The sequence below is a fragment of the Drosophila innubila genome, chromosome X, assembly GCF_004354385.1.
Source record: "Drosophila innubila isolate TH190305 chromosome X, UK_Dinn_1.0, whole genome shotgun sequence".
Lineage (NCBI taxonomy): Eukaryota > Metazoa > Arthropoda > Insecta > Diptera > Drosophilidae > Drosophila > Drosophila innubila.
This window is the reverse complement of record NC_047626.1, coordinates 11,732,292-11,744,718: the sequence shown is the minus strand read 5'-3', so window position 1 is coordinate 11,744,718 and position 12,427 is coordinate 11,732,292. Positions and strand designations below refer to the sequence as shown.

The 12,427-nt window shown below is 34.7% G+C and overlaps 1 protein-coding gene across 1 annotated transcript in view; it reads right to left on the bottom strand.

The window, feature by feature from the left end:
- Positions 1–12,427, bottom strand: part of LOC117786347 (fork head domain transcription factor slp1) — a 32,459-nt gene that overhangs the window by 19,143 nt on the left and 889 nt on the right. The gene's annotated exons all lie outside the window — the stretch shown is intronic.

Here is a 12,427-nt window from a genome sequence, read left to right as displayed (position 1 = left end):
TTGGTTTTGGTTTTGGAGTCGGACAGATGGACGGACGGATGGCACACTTTGCCCTTGTACACTTTGAGCATACTTATAAGCCGGGGCCAGGTGTGTGAGCCTTAGCGGTTCAAATCGCATTGACGTGTGTGCCAAGAGAGCGTAAAACCTCAAACACGTTGTGTAACTTTCATGCGTTCACAGTTGAACCGGAAACGGAAATCTAATAGACCAAAGCATGCATAAGTGATGAAGCGAGAAAATGTACCCTACTTTCCTCCCGCAAACAAAAAAAACCCTTTTCAAAATGTTTGACCAAAAAGAAAAAAAAAAAAAAAAAATAGCAGCTCGTCGAATCTTATCAGAAGGCTTCAAGTTGTTCGCCCATCACGTTTGCCTTTATTGTTACCACCAACTTCACTTTGTTTTCTCTTGCTCTCTCCCCTTTTTATGTGCAGCATTTTCATTCTGTTGCCCGCGGGGGAAGAGAAGTTTTCCTTTGGAAAAACTTTTACAGCCACAACCTTTGTCCAGCTTTTTGCAGTCGCGTCAAGCGGATGTGTGTGTGTGTGTGTGTGTGTGTGTGTTGAAGGGAAGGGGCAGTAAGGTGGGGTGTGTGTGAGTGTGTGTGGCATGGCCTTGATATTGTGGACACATGTTTTCGGGAAGATTACCTTGTCAATCGGTTCGTTGAACGATTACTTTTCAAATGTTTTCGAAAACTAAAAACCAAAAGCCAGCATCAAGAAGAAACAAACCCCCCCCCTCTTCTACGCCTTCCAGCTTCTTCTTCTTCTCTTCGAAAAAAAAATAAATACAATCTTTGGTTTACCAAAAGCTGTCAGACGTTGCCCCCGAAAAGATTCACAACTTCCTTCCTGCACGGCAAATAGAAAGCAACACACGCACACACACACACACACACACACAACACACACACACATTCGCATATCAACACCAGGCAACACCATCATCAGGGGCATTTCGCAGATGGAGCTGAGCGACAACATTGTTTTATTTCTCATTTCACAGTCAATGCAATAAAATCGCCTAAATATGCTACTCAGAAGGTAAATCGTTTCTTTTGCCTTGCAATAAAAAAAAAAAAAAAAAAAAAAAAAAAAAAAAAATTGGAAAAAAACAGACAGAAAAACGGAAAACAAAATTCGCTTCATCTGCATCGAAAATGCACCCCGCGGTGCAAACATTGGCGCCTTTTGCTAACCCCTTAAGCCAAAACCGTTCGAGTTTAACCGACCAACTGGTTAACGGCCAATACGAAATTGGCTGTAACCTACACCAGCATATTGAACATACAGAAGATTCATGTGGATCCTATCTACAAGTTTCGACTATTCATTTACAGCCGGAACTCCGAAAGGAACTTTAAGCTAGGTTTGAAAATGGAAAGACAAGTTAAAACCAAATTATGTTAAATTTGAAATTTTCTATATAAAGATATTTTGATGACATAAAAAAATCTCTCCATCAATCAAATTTCGCTACAGAAGAATAAAATATTTACAATATGATATAGATAAATTTGTTACAGAAAAGTCTTAATAAAGATGTTAGACTATATTAAGATCGATCTAATTGCCAACATTTTATGTCTAACAAACATTAATAGAGGCGTTCGAAATAATTATAAGATATTTGATAATTTGAGATTTTGTTTACAAATATCGGTTTTAACCTAACTAAGTTTATAAGAACTTCAAACTTATTTTTGCTTTATCATTTCTCTATCTATGTAACAAACTACTCATTTTTTTTTACATAATTTGCAATAGCTTAAATAAGAATAAAAACTATTGTCACAAATATTTATATATTTAGATATTTGTTTATTCATCTATCTTTCTATATATTTATCTTTTATAACACATTTAGTTTCAATTCATTTCTCCCACTTTAAATTAACTAATCTAACTGTTCCTTAACATTTCCATTCCCTTTCTTAAGTTAGCTCATTAAGAATTTCGTTATGCCCAGCTATGTTGCATGTGGCGACATGGTTTATCCAGGACCCAGATCAGATCATTTGACTCGCCGCAGTGCTTCCCGCATTATATCGTTTAAATGAATGTGACGACAGGATGCCAATGATCATGGTCAAGAGAGAGAGAGAGAAAGAGAGAGAAGAGTACTTGCTCCTCTCTGTCATATATATATATGTTATGTGTGTATATTGCGGAAGTCAATTATAAGATATGATATGATGGTAAATGAAATGCAAATACTATGGATATTTTCTGGAGTAATTTGTAAGTTTGTAACAATTTATCGTATACTAATTAAATTGAATGTGATTGTTTCATATCACTTGTCAAAAGTATTGAAAGTTAAGGGTCACAACATTTCTCTGTTGTCGTGTTAATAATTTATTTATTTTAAAACTGACTTTGCGGCATTTTATGGTCTGCATTTACCTTTACTCTCCTATTCTTTCTCACTCTCTCACTCTCTCTCTATCTTGTTATACCTGTTACTTTTGGAGTAAAAGGGTGTATTTTATGTGTAACAATTGCTTCGATTAAATCATGTCCGTCTGTATTGGCACAAAAATTTAAGAGGCAAATTATACAACAGCCAATATCTCCCCCGAACTACAATAAAATTGTCTAATATCTGCACTATAAGAGCTTTAGTTTTCAAATTTGGTATGCAGACTTTTATTATTCCTACAGATCTTAGAGTGTTTTTTTAATTCTTTTCCGCCCCGCAAAAAAAACTCCAAAACACCCAAAGCTCATCAAGTTAAGATATATATATTGATAGTTACGTTTTAAATTTTTAAATAAGAATTTTTGATGTATTTTTTAATAACAATGCGGTGTCAGGAGTAATACTGGATTCTCTTAAACCAAGTACAAAATTTTATAATCAAGCATGATTTTTTTCAGCAATATTTGTAATTTCGGGGTTCTATAAGATTTGTTTTCAGCTGGATCATAAATTGTTGTCTTCTTTGACTTTATAATGTTGAGTTTTTAATATCGTTTAATATTTTATGTACGTGATTTCTTAATTTAACAATAATATCCTGAATAAATATTAAAACAAAATGCGTGCTAAAATCATGGATTTTAAACTTGAATTTTAGAATGATTTTTTTTTTCTTTGTAGAGTTATAAATTCATAGATGCAGTTATAATACAGACGTGTGCGAAATAATAAGAACAGCATATGTGAAAATTTAATTCGACCAAAAAAAATGGACAATTATAGCAAGAAAAAGCAAATATAATATTTGGTAGAATATTAAAAAATATGCCACGCTTTAATAGGATCTATAGACCCCAGATGTGTCAAAATGATTCTAAAAACTGGTGGGGCTTCATTATATTAAATGTACGGACAAAAGTGTATATCCATAAATTGTTAAAACTGACGTAGGAATCGGCGATCCATTTTTTCGCACAGTTAAATTTCAACTTAACACAACAAAGTTGTTATTATAAAGGATAAGGACATATCAGGATAAGCCTGCTTTTTGGATATAAATAGCTTAATATGTGTACTATTCAAATAAAATAAAGACTTATTGTTAAAATATTATTATAGCAATTTTTTGATCGCTTTAAGTTCTTATTATTTCGCACACGTCTGTATGTATATTTAAAGTGACTAACGGGTATCTCATAGTCGGGCAGTCGACTATATAATTTTAAAATTTTTGTTTTGTTTTGTTGTTGTTGCTGTCTCTTTTGCGCTGTACGCCGACAAGTGACCATAACGATATAGACGATTGACAGCTGCGAAGTGGGTGTCCATTGGGTACCTTTTAGCCACGTCCTCTCTATAACCAAATGCCGACAGTTCTTTAGCAGTTGTTGTTGAAGTAACTCTTGCTGTTGTTGTTGTTGTTACTGTTGTTGTTGTAGCTGTTGTCTTTGCTGTTATCCAGTCCGTGCTGTTGTTAAGTTTGTCATATTTTATGGGCCGCTTACGTCCGGCTACAGCAACAGCAACAGCTCCAACTCCCCTCTTCTTCTTCTTCTTCTGCTGCTGCTGGTGCTGCTGTCAACCTACCTTCATCCCTCCCTGCCTTCTTGGACATTTTGGCCCAGACTGTAGGCCCCCTCTGTGGAGTGATATATATGACAGGCGGATTTTGTTTTTAGTGGCATGGGTGACAATCCCTTTAGAAACTTTTATTTATTCACGCATATTGGCAAAATGTGCCCCGTACACGCAATTTGCAGAAGAGAGAAGGGGAGGAACGGAAAGAACGTTAACTGAAGAGTCCGACTAGAAGGACAACAAAAAGACAATGAGACAACAACGACAACGACAACATGAACTGAACCTGCTGTCCAACTGTCCAACTGTCTCTGTCTCCCTTCCTCTTTACCCCTGTCTCACTTTTTCGCTCTGTGTCTGTGCATTTGTTGCCAGTTATTGCATTATTAATTATTGTTAATTAGCCACATGCATTTGTTTTTTTTTTTTTTTTTTTTTTTTTTTGCAGCCTAACAATAAGTTGTGCCTGACTTGGGGAAGGGGGTGTGGAAAAGGGAGGGGCAATGAATTGGTAACCAGCCTCGTTGTCATGACACCTTGAACAACAAATCGACTTGTAATTGTCGCAATTAATAAGGACAAAAATAATAGACAATGGCAAATATACTCGATTGCATACATACGTATTTATTACGCACATGCTGCGGGCACACAATTAAAGTGAACATGGAGGACATGTCCAAGTGTAGAAAACTACATAGTTCACAATTATTTAAGTCTAAATGGATATTGCCGTAGCTTTAGCTTAATACTTTTAAATAAAGTTTAGTCTTATACTTTCCACTTTTTTATTTTCATACTACACATCAAAAATAATCTTTCAAATTCTTGATGATTTTTTTTAAGAGTATATTTGGGTTATTATTTTGGAACATCGACAAATTTGATCTAGCTCAAAGAAATCTTACAGAACACCCTAAATCCGAATATTGCTTGGAAAAATCCTACTTTAATTTAGTATTTTGCACTTGGTTTGATTTTATCTTGAAATTCCGTACACTTTTTATTCTGTGTAGTAAAAAATGGCTTTCCTTAAATTCCCTTTATCTTCTTATTTGTATCTTATTGTTTTCTCATTTACTTTAAGACTGTCATAACTCAAGATTGATTTAGTTTTCAATATGCAGATAATGCTTTGAATTTTTCAACAATTCATTAAGGATCCTTGAATAAAATGAGGCAGCTAATGTTAAAATTAGCAGATCATTAATGGAAACTTGAAGTTTTCTTGCGAACTTTGATTTAGTTTGCAATTAAAGTGACCATGGAGGATACATAAAGGTGTTGCATGGAAGTGTAATTAGATTTTCTGAAAATCATTAACTTAAATGCCTGCGATGTTGTGAGAACTGTGAGAGAGACAAAATAGCTGCAGGGTAAGGCTTTGGCAAGGTAAAACAAAACCGTACTACAGAAGAAAGCGAAAGGAATAAAAGGCAAATGAAGAAAACGCTCAGAGTTGAGATACAGATACAGATACAGCTGCAGATACAGCTACAACTGAAGCTACAGGTAGTTAAAGGCCAAAGATTGGCCTAAGGAACTGGGGGAAGAGCTCAAGAAATTGCCAAATGCGCCAAGAAGTGTGGTAAAAGATGATTTTTGGTTCTCTGCTTTTGGGCAAAGTATCTTGTATCTTGCGGATACACATGTATTTTTGTGGATTTGTGTGTCGAGCGGAGGCGGCGCCAGAGATCGTAACAGTAACAAGGGCAGCGATAAAAAAATATATGAAAATAACCTCAAACCACAATTGCAAAAACGAGCCAAGGCAATCAAATGAGCTTCATTTCTTAAGATTTGCTAAAAGACAAAATCGATATATGTAGAAGACTAAGAAGAAGCGCATAACATCTGGATGACTTTAGAAAAATCTTATCACAATAAAATGTAACTGGGTAAAAAACATGTTGACATTACCTTAAGTGCACTTTACGATTAAGCCAAGTAAAAACAATCAAATTGTGTTGAAATTTTAAGCTCAGCTCGGACTTAATTGCAATTTAAGTTTAATTTGAACGTAAACAGTTTCAACCGCTTTAAATCAAATTGAAAACCATGGCAATGTGATTTGTCAATCATTGCGACAACCTGTGAGATTAAGACGTTAATTTTAACTCAACTGAACTGTGACAACTTCTCACTTTTTCTTTTTCGAATCATGAGCTGGGACTGTAACTTTATAATGTTTCAAAGGGTCGAGAAAAATTGCTAAAATATTTAAATATTTAGATCTACTTAGTGAGTTTCACAATAGTTGTGTTAAGGTTAATTTAAAGCTTTCAAAACTCAAAATCTAGAGGGAAAACACTTAATAAGGAAAAGTATAATCACTACGGACGGCAGTCCGCACTAGTGACGAAAGCAGCACGAAGGGTGCGAAAGGCGACTAGCAATATTTACAGCTAATAAGGAAAACTTGCTATGACTATCAGATTGAGTTATATACTGATTGAAAGTCTTAGTCCTAACTAACAAAATGGCTTACTTAAACTTTTGATAACTCACCTGGTTCATTAGATAAGGGGGTGTACGTGGGAGGGGCAAAAATTTAAATGTTTGCAGCTAATTGTGCCGTTTGGGCCTTTTAGTAAAATTTTTTCTTTTAATTTTTATAAAAAATACGCGTCGATTGATACTAGTTCAAAAGATAATTAATTTTAAAATTTCCAAAATGAAATTAAACGTCAGTTTGTTTGTTTTGTATGATGGGGATTTATTCCTTTTCTAAAATATATAAATGCTTGTCTTACGACTTTTTGAAAAAACCGCTAGTCTAGCGGGAAAACGCTAAATCCCGCTAAAATTTAAGCCCCAACAGCTTCCAAGCCATAGAAGCTGCATGAAAGCGAATAAGTATTTTAAAACTAAATTGTTTAGCTTCATTTTGAAATGAGTAAGCTATTTTGCTGAAGCCGAATTCAAGCTTAAAAAATTTTACACAATTTACTTAGCTCATCTAAAAGCTTTAATCACCTTGCTGCTCTAATTTGAGCCCGAAAACCACAAGTTCTGCCCAAAGCAAAACTATGGATGAGAATTCATTGTATAGTAGTTGTAGACATACGTATGCATATGGATGAGTCTGCTGTCCGAGCATGTCCTCGTTGAGAAGGATATACCTGCTTAGACTTTATTCCTGGCTGGGTCAGCATCTTTATCATATACAAGTAGACACTTACAACAATGTCGGTGATGTACTCTGACTTTTCTCTGTGTGTATGTGTGTGTAAGTGTGTGTATGTGTGTGTTGTAATGTGTGACATGTACGTTGTTCTTAATTGGCTGCATTATTTATGAGAGTCTTGTGGAATGAACTTTGGGGGTCAAGACTGGCATTGACCTAACGGCACAATGGGTAACGGACAAAAAAGGGTTGACATATGGTTACGCATGTATGCCTCTTCAATCACAGCCTCAAGACAGCTCACAGAGCGGTCAGTGGAGGATTCTCAATATTGGATACAGGATACGGAATACAGGATTTCGACAACAACTATTGTACCGCTTGAGTGCATGAAATATTCACGAACTCAATTTAGCATAACGAAATCTTTCTTACTCTTTATTAGCTGGGGGTATATAGTATATTCAGCCGGACATTGATTGCACAGACTGTCGGACGTTTGAGTTATGTGGCTGGCATAGAGAAAACCATTAATTAAATGGCCCTTAATCAAGTGAACTAACGTATTTTTTCCCAATGCCATTTTTCAGCTCATTTCCATCATTTGTCCCCGAATATCGAATAACATTTGTACTCAGTTCATCCCAAGGGTTTCTCTCTCTCTCTCTTTAGGGAATTATGCTTTTGTATATGAATTAATGAAGTAAAACAATGAAATATTGATTTGTTTTTAGGAAAATTTATAGATTTGATGCTTATTGAAATCAAGTGTGCTTGGATGTATGATTGCTTGTGATCATACACATATTTCCGATTAATATGAAATTCTAATCTATTTCTCAAAAAGAACACAATAGTAATTATGATTGTTTCACAATCCTTGAATAAATAAACAGAATTTCCCTCTCGTTGCTTAGAAATATTTTTGTATGTCTGAATTAATAAAAAATGGACTTGTTGGTGTGCATATATTGATGAGTAGCACTGTGAAGCGACTCTATACTCTTAAAGCTGGCCCAGACATCCGGCCCAAAAGAGCTGACCAAACCAAGCGACAAAGAGACGAAGATGGAGACAAGCATGCTATACATATAACTTATATACTGTATTATATAGATTTATATACAAATACATGTGTATTCATATGGTTGTGTATGGCAAAGAAGTCGCGGATCGCGTCCTCGGGAAGGGAAAAAATAAATTACTTTAAACGGTTTCGAATAGCAAATTGCAGATTGTCATTTCAAAAGACATACCTTGCCACACATATCAGTGTCAATGACTAGGGACAGTCCCGGGACAGAGGTGTGCGTCTGTCTCACTCTCTCTATCTCTCTCTCACTCTATGTGTGTGTATGTGAACTTAAAATGACGAATGACCACAAAACAACACACACAAAGGGTTCTGAAATCGGGATCACAGTAAAGCCAGAACGGCAATAATAAAATACAAAAAACAAAACTAAAAAAAAAAAATAAAGAAAAAACTTAAAAACACCAGTTTCGCGGGAATTGAGATTGGGTTGAATTTTTATAATTGAGTTTGAGCAGATTTTGCTCTTTTTTTTTTTTTTTGCTCCGCTTTATTTCTCTTGTTGTTGCTGTTGTTGTATTTAATCTCTTCTTTTGTTCACTCGGTAGTAGTTTGTGGGGATCTGAGTCGTCTCTCTAACATCAGGAAGGAAATTAAAACGAACCGAAATGGAACATGGCACATAAAACTGAGAGGTACTTACATGCATACACTCGCAGAAAAGCGTCAAAAGAAGTCAAAAGAGCGATCTATTGACTTTGATTATAAGAAGAACCTATCTGAATTCTCCACAATAAATTTAATTGGTTTATTTTAAGTTCTGATCGGCTGAATTTAAGCACATTGACATTAGAATAATGCAAGCTTTTTTTAAGTGTGCCTAAAGACTTAAAGAAAAACTTTAGTTTTCAATTAAATTAATTTAGTTTCTAAATACTAAGAACATTCTAATACTTTTAAATAAGGCGTACTTTTTAAGAGCCGAAAATCTAGAATATTTACACAGTTTGTTGCTAAATTGAGTAAAATGCTTTTAATTTTATTGTGTAAATTATTAAAAAAATATAAATGACTTAATCATGTACTAAAACTGAAGCAATATAAATAGCTAAATAGTAAAAAGATGTTAGAAATAGAAGCTTTGTTCTAACTCATAGTTAAGTCAGATGATCCTTAGCTCTAGATAGATTTATGTAAAGTTGAAGAGAATTCTTAGAAACTGAAATTAAGATCTATTTTTTGTTGCCTCCTTTCTCCAAGTGCATGCACATACAAGAGTTAAAGACATAGCGATACTCTACTACTAAACAACCGCTATTGGCTCTGAATTATTGACATCTGTTGCTCAGACGCCAATCTGCAACAGATTACGAGCAACAGTCGCTGCTGCAGCAAGCAGCAGCAGAAGGAGCAGCAGCAACAACAAGCCTGCCGCATGTGGCAAACAGCGGCTCCTCGTCATTATGCATGTTCGAGGCATGTACTCGTACTCGGGAGTGTGCACTGTGCACTTTACCGGGCTAACATTATGGGTATGTAGCCTGGCAATAATAAGTACGAGTGCAGCAGCAACAACAGCAACAACAGCAACAACAGCAACAACGGCAACAACAATTGCAACAACAGCTCCACAGACAAATGCAATTTCGCTGTCCGATCAAGCGATCGATCCCTTCTGTTTATACCCGCTAACCAAAAGGTGTAGAAGTAATAGTGTAATAGCTTTGTAAAAGTTAATGTAACACACAGAATTAAATATTTCTGAATTATAAAATAATTATTAATATATAGATATTCTTAATCAACATCAAGAACAGAATCAATGTTGTCATTGATTTTAAAAAATATTAAATATATTTAAAATTTAATAGTGATCGATTTCAGTGGTTGCAGCGAAAGTCATTGATATTGTCCTTTTTTATTCATAATGTAAATATCTTATATTTGAATCTTATCAATATTATGACTAGTCATGTCTAGTCGAATAGCTACAAAAATGTATATTAAAGCTAGGACTATCAAATGTGCTGATAATGTTAAAAATTATTGAATAATAATATTAAGTAATACTATTAAATAGTCGCATAAAATGCACGGAGATATAGATTATTTTATAAATCAAGAATTATGTTATAGTAAAAAATTTATTTATATTTTAAATTATTACATTTTACGTTTAATTAATTTATTTTTAATAACAATATATGCATTAGGATGCATCGATTTTTTGTCGAAAAAAATGGTTACCTAAATTCATAATCTACTGTCAATTCTACAATGTTTTCACCAGGAAACCATAGTTTTAAATTCCATTCCTTGTCCCGCTTTTTGGGTTAAGAAATGTTGTGTTTTTTGTGCTTGCATGAACGAAAATTATGTTTAATGGACAATTGATCTTTGATTTTGAAAGTTCTGTTCCTAGCACGAGTTTTCATACCAATCTTGACCAGGATCGGACTAAAAATACTAAATTTATAGTAATAATGCATGCAAAAAATTTCAAAAACAAATATATTTTTAAAAAATTGATTTTAGAACTATGGTTTCTTGGTGAAAACAACTTGGAATCGATCGTAGATTACAAATTTGGGTTAGCATTTTTAGTTTTTTTTTTCCCATACAAATCGATGCACTCTAATATATAGAATTCGTTTGGCTGGCGAGTATTTCTCTGTCGAGCATGCTCGGGTGTAGCAGTCTTACTTGTTTTATGCTCGCATGAGGTGCACTATACCAATATGATGATGATGAAGATGATGATGCTGGTGCTGTGCTGTGGTGTGCTGTGGTGCAGTGTGGTGCAGTTGACGTCGTTGTTGCCATCGCCATCGTCATCGTCATCGTCAATCGTCGCAGCCATGTCTCTCAGGTCCAGGCACAGGTTCACCTCTGTTTCTTACTCCTCCCGTCTTCCCCGTCTCCCATCTGCCGTCTCTCTCCCCTCTCCAATGTCCACCATTTCGCTTTTGGTACTAAGCTGTTGCCATAGTATCAAGAGCGTGTAGCAAAAATTCGTGCCGTGACCGCCCCTTTCAATTCTGTATTATCAGATTAGCTCTTTTCATAAGCCATTTGTTGTTGTTACCATTTGTTGTTGTTGTTGTCGTTGTTGTTGTGATGCTATTGACCGCTAGCATTAAGTTACGAGCCAAAGTTGCTAAGCCAAGATGCTCTATGTTGCTTGCTGCTCATAATTATGATTATAACAACAATAATAATGATCATCATCATGATGATGACACTCTGTGTATGGCTTTTTGTCCTCGTCTTTTGGGGCTGGACACATGCGACAGGTGTAGCTAAGAGGCAATGCTAAATCATAAAAGCCAGGCTAAGCCTTTGAATTGGTCATAATTACGCCTAACAGAAGCTTAGCCTCATCCAATATCAGGAGAAGCGAACAGATGAAACTGGTCAACAGCTTATAATAAAATAGAGACAAACTTCTTAAAATCCAGCTTGGTTTTAACCATCAAATTGTAACTCAATGTTAAATTTTAGCTCTCTGATTTCAGTTTTTATTTAATAGTTTTTAAATCTGGGATTGCTTCTAAATTATTTCAATTATGTATCCAATCTGATTAATATTAGTAAGATACTTTTCTAAATACTTTTATACTTTGCTGGCTCTTAAATAGATTTTAAATAATTTTTTTTATAGATACCTTTAAGATTTAAGATTTTCAATACTAAAATCAAAAACTATTTATATTTTTGCGCTCTGTTTTTGTAGATTTATTCAATTTAAAAACAATACAAAGAGAAAGTAATATTAAATTATGTTAAAGACACTTAAATTACTTTTAGATCTATAGTATTAAGTTATATTAGTGTTAGTGACTGTACTTAAAAATGTAATTTGGTTGCAGTTGAACTTGTGATGTGTTGACTTGATTTAAATTGACTTGAATGCACTTAAGTTGAACTTAATTGAAACGCGTTCTACGCCTTAAAAGTAAATAAAGTTGAACTATATATGACGAAAGTTAATTCAAAAGACATTCGTGACATTCGAGACATTTGAATGTGAAATGAATGTTAACGCCACATACATTCAATTGGTTGTTGTGGCCATTTGGCGGCATAAGAAGAAGCATAAGGTTCATGTTGTTGCTGGTGTTGTTGCTGGTGTTGTTGCTGTTGTTGCTGTTGTAGATAATAATTGTGTTGGTGTTGATATTGGTGTTGTTGCTGTTGTCTCTGGTAGTAATTGTTGTGGTTGCTGCTGTGTTGAGGTTGAAGCAGAGGTTGCTGCTGCTGCT